The sequence below is a fragment of the Perognathus longimembris genome, chromosome 28, assembly GCF_023159225.1.
Source record: "Perognathus longimembris pacificus isolate PPM17 chromosome 28, ASM2315922v1, whole genome shotgun sequence".
NCBI lineage: Eukaryota > Metazoa > Chordata > Mammalia > Rodentia > Heteromyidae > Perognathus > Perognathus longimembris.
The window spans coordinates 18,636,005-18,641,242 of NC_063188.1; the positions used below are offsets into that span (position 1 = coordinate 18,636,005).

The following is a 5,238-nucleotide window of genomic DNA, read 5'->3' on the forward strand; positions in this document are numbered from 1 at the left end:
GGGCGGCACCTGGTGCCTCTAGGTTTCAGAGTTCTTCAAATGCAAATGAAAGGTAAAGTTTTATCTATAGATTTTTGTAGCAGTTTACAGCAGGCCCACAGAGGACAGATGATTCCTGCAAGTTTGTCAGATGTAACTTTAACCCTTAATAAGTTCCAACTAAGAGCATGCTTAGAATCTACTTCTGTGTGAACCACATTGTTGCTTTTAATTGGAGAAAAGTGGTCTTATGTACAGACTCAGGACCTGAAATCTGCAGTTTGCATCCAGCCTGGGCAGAGAAAGGTCCCTGTGAGTCTTTGTTTCTAATTGGCCAGCAGAATGTTGGGAACAGAGTTGTGTGGAGCTCTAAGTAGCAGAGTGCTGGCCTTGAGCTGGAGAGCTGAGTGACAGCACTCAGGCCCTGAGTTCAAGTCCAGTTTCTAATCAGCCAGCAGAATGTTGGGAACAGAGTTCTGTGGAGCTCAAAGTAGCCAAGTGCTGGCCTTGAGCTGGAGAGCTGAGGGACAGCACTCAGGCCCTGAGTTCAAGTCCAGTGACAGAAAAGGTGGAAAAATCACTCCTGGTACAAAAGTGATGGAGCATCCAGAGGCAATAAGCCACCACTGGGATGGCAGAGATGGTGTCAGATTCTAGATTCATGTGTGTTTGGCCCTTACAAAGCTAATCAGAGCTGGGAGGTCCTAGAAGAATTTTTTGTAAGTATGCCTTTCTAATGCCCCTGTCTGCCTACTTTGTAACTGGGCAGGAACTTGCCAGTCATCTGTGATAGTGGGTAGTAAAGGTAAGTTTGTCAAAAGGGGGTATAGTTTAAAATCCCAATCCCCTGCATCTGCCCAAAGCTCTAACTGTGTGAATTTTGAGTTGGCATATCTGTTCAGGAAAGGAAGCTTGTGGACCTGAGATCCTGTCTTTATTGAGATCTAAGGCCTGCAAAGTAATTTAGGCATTGTTAGGTCATCAGAGATCAGTTTCCCCAGCCAGTCAGGAAAATGCTTCTGCAAACCAGAGTGCTAAAAGACTATAATGTTGTAGCCAAAGAAGAGGTCTGTGCAATTGTTAAAAGTTAACTGTTGCGTGTAATTTCCAGTCTGCAGTAAAGCTCCTAATGGACATCTGATACTGGCATCCTCTTGGTGAAGTAGGCTAAGTAAGGTTATAGGTTCCTGGCTAGCATCCCTGAGTCAACCTGAAGAAGTTACAGAAGATGCATGATCTTTGCCCATCAGCTCCCCTTTAAGATCAAGGTACCAGAGTCATTTTTGGGAAGATGAGGCAGGATAACTTAGAGGCATGGAAAACAGTGGTAACAAGTGTACAAGAGTGGAGACTGCACTTGTGAGAGATAGTTCTTTAACCAGTCTATGCAGAAAGTTGTAGGCAACCTAGCAGAAGGTGTGATATTCTATTGGAGCCACTGGGAGCCAATGCCCCTGCCCATTCCATTTGGGTTGCGATCAAGGATGGCCTGAGAGACATCTGGAGGAAACTACATCTTCACCCGGAGCACCTCTACCATGGTAAAAAGCAGATGGGACTCCATCACATACAGCTGATTCCTGTTGGAAGGCTGCTTTGGATCTGCTGAAACTAAGATTTTGGGGGGACATTCTTTCTGTGGTAAACTTCCCATTCCTCTGAGTAGGCTAGAGAGTCACTCCTACGTGATGTCTGAGGTGGGAGGTGTGTCCAGGTATATCAGTGTGTGTCCAGATGGATTAGGGGGTGACTTTAGAGAAGGGAGGGAGGTAACTGCCTCCAGGTGTGCCATGTACTAGGTAACTGGATGGAGATTTAAACAGGTGAGGGCACCTGCATGTAGCCCTCCTGGGGGTGGACTTCACAGATATCACTGGCCAATCTTAGGCACTTAGAGGCACTGGAAACTGGATTAATTGGGCGCCCATGTGTTAACTCATTAATGTCATTTGTGCAAAGAATTTGGGCCATAAATCTGATGGTCCTATGCATCCAGTACATACCCCTCAAATATACACCCCTCAGTGTTAATGAAATAAGTCAAGGATTTGAGTAGGCTGAAAGAAAAGGAAGGATGTTGTAGAAAGTAGAGCTGACTCTATCTTGATTAGGGAAACATGGTAGCAAATGTTAGGGGTAGAGCTGACTCCATCTTGATTAGAGAAGCGGTAGAAATTGTTAAAATGAAGTTAAATATTAGGTCAACCTGACCGCAAAATTCTGCTTCTGTAAGTGGCTTGCTTAACTTGTTTGTTGCTTGTTCTACCCCCTGCATCAACCCCCTACATCTGTGCTATGCATTTACCTTTATAAACATCAGCTTGAGGACTGTTAGGGGTCACAGATTCAGCTCTTGAGTCTGTGCTGCATTCCTAGCCAGTCAGTTTGCTTTTTACTTCCCCAATAAATCCATCTTTTTGCTTGAGACTGTCTCTGAGTGGTGGACTCTTGGAGTGACATGGAATCTCCTCCCTTGAATCCCCTAACAGTTATGAAACAGCCTTCAACAATTCAGAATTTTTTTCTTTGAACAGATAGTAATAATGATAATTGTTAGGTCCTCTCCCTGAGGGCTCCATGTAGATGCCCCCACCTCATTAAGTCTCCACCCAGTTACCTGGATAACCTGCAGACCTGGAGGCAGTTACCTCCCCTTTCCCTGAGGTCACATCCTAATCCACCTGGCCGGAGAGAAGGGAGAGAGAGAGAGCGACCCCCACCCAGCCCTGCTTTATTTACGGCAGGGGCAAGGGGTGTGGCCAGGTGGATTAGGATGTCACCTCAGGGAAAGGGGAGGTAACTGCCTCCAGGTCTGCAGGTTATCCAGGTAACTGGGTGGAGACTTAATGAGGTGGGGGCATCTACATGGAGCCCTCAGGGAAAGGACCTAACAATAATAACAGCTAATACCTGTGAGAGCCTTCCCTAAGAATTTTCATATATCTTATATAATATTTTGTACTTAGTCATTTAATTCAGTAATCTTAATATACTTGGATTTTTCTCATTTTTTTTGGAAGAAGGAAATACTTCCAGGAAAGTAAATTTTCCATACTTCATGGCTATCAAGTATAAGGAGGCTGTGAACAGTGTGTCTGTCATTGAACATGATGTCTACAAAGGTTATGCCATGATGTTGTGATTCTGTACTCTGTTCATATCTGCACATACAATTTAGGCTTTTTCAATGATTGTTATATGTCAGGCAGTGCTATGTACTCGTAACCATTATATCTGTTAGTTTAAAAAAACAAAACCTCTGAAGTAGGAACAGGAATAGCTGCTAATTTGCTATTTCTACCTCACAGAAATATGTGAAAACTTTGTTAAAATTATGCATATAACTCTTGGATTTTCTGTAAAGAAAATAGAAATGTTATGTACTGGATACCCAGGTGGACCTGGAACCCACAAAGAGTCACCAGCACTCAGTCAATTGGGCTAGGAGTCTTTAGCTGTGCACAGCGTCTGCTCGCCACCACCAGGATGATGACAAACACCTCCGGGGCCAAATAGGGCTGGGCTTTTATTTTTATTTTTTATTTTTTTTTGCATTCCCCACCACCCCCAGGCTCCCATGGGAGACAGCAGGCAAAACCAGGTCCAGTTTATTAGGAACAGGTGGGGAAGACCCCACCCCAGGCTGGGGTCAGGGCTAGGCCTGATGGCATGCTTAGCCTGAAGCAATGGAGGCCCCCCAGGGGAGGGGCCAAGTGGGGCTCCCGGACTCAGCTTCTTGAGACTGTGACCACAGGGTCCCTTTGAAAACAAAACACAAAGAGCCAAACCACACAGAGGCCCTCGCTGGTGGACCTCCAGCACCACCTCCCAGTTATGGCTGGGCCTTCCCATAAGGCTGGGCTTGTAAAGGCAAGTATCATGTGTACCACAGGCAGGTGGTCATGGGGTAAGAATCAGTCACATGTACCACACACAGGTGGTCATGGGTTAAAGAATCACATTTACCACACACAGGTGTCTGACAGGCTAGGCAAAGCAAGGAAGCAGACACACAGAAGCAGAATAGCTGTTAGTGATTACAATTCCAGTAAACTCTGGTAAACAAAGCAATCAAAGCAATACAATTCTTGGTTCTGGTGTGACAGGTCTTAATTAGCCTTAAACATTTCTCTTCCTAGAACGACCCCTAAACTCAGTGGTCTTCCTCATTCCTTTCTTTTGCCTAGGTCCAGGTGCTTTGGGCTCCTGTTATTCGGCATAGGTTTACCCTCCCCAGGCCCACTGCTTTGTCTAAGCCTGTTGTTTTTAGGGACTCAAAAAAAGGGGTTCCCTTATACCTTTCACTTGGTTTTCACAGTATGGATTTGGGTATGCCTCTTTGTATGATAATTCTTGTGTACACTATAATTTGACAGTCACCCAGATATCCTATATGATGAAACAAACCAAAAAACATATTCTGGTGCCAGAAATCAAGCTGCATTTCTTTAGACATAACTGTCAAATCCCTATTAGCATTCAAAGGAGTTGCAGAGAATTTGAAAGTGTTAGTGGTTTATATAATTTGCTTTGAACTTTTATATTTGGTCTCTGTAAGTTTAATAAATGGCATCAGATTTGTTGTTATGGAAATTACACATACTTGTGTAATTGTATACCAAAGTCTTTGTAATAGTAAGTTACTATACTTAGCTTCTAAATAAAGTACACAAATGCAATGTATTTATACTTTATTATTATTATCCTCATTTTAGAGATGAGAAAATGGAAACTCCATGAAGTTTGGTAAATTCCTCAAGGACATCTAGCTTAGAAGTCGTGGAAGTAGGTTCCAAAATGATTCCAAAGCACAATTTTTTCCACTATAGTGAATTTCCTTTGGAAAAACTATACCTCAGAGCTCTGTCTCTGAATCTACATTGCTTAGATTTAAATCTTGATCTGTCATTGACTAAGTGTGAACAGATTACTTAAACTCTTTTTAAGCTTTTGTATCCTCCCCAGTAAGTGCAAATAGTGATAAAAGTAACAATAACATGCTTATTTCATAATGGTATGAAAACAAAATGAAAATAGGTATATGCAAAAAAATTTTCCAAACTATGCGTAGTGCTCTGTATTTTCTGTTATTAACTATCTACCATTTATTCAGTCCAAATTTTTAGCAGTGGCTGTGTGTGAGATAAGCAGAAATTCTATGCTGATTGTTCATTATGAACACTCACTTCACTGTATTGTCCAGGATCAGCCTTGTAAATAATAAAGGGAAAATAGAGCTTTGAACACCATGCTTATTAT

The 5,238-nt window shown here is 42.8% G+C and overlaps 1 long non-coding RNA gene across 1 annotated transcript; it reads left to right on the forward strand.

Moving 5' to 3' along the window:
* The first annotated feature begins 753 nt into the window (after positions 1 to 753).
* Positions 754 to 4,422, forward strand: LOC125344062. The gene is made up of 3 exons (XR_007209406.1): positions 754 to 765; positions 1,486 to 1,620; positions 4,410 to 4,422. It is a non-coding gene; the product is annotated as an uncharacterized LOC125344062 (long non-coding RNA).
* The last annotated feature ends 816 nt before the right edge of the window (positions 4,423 to 5,238 follow it).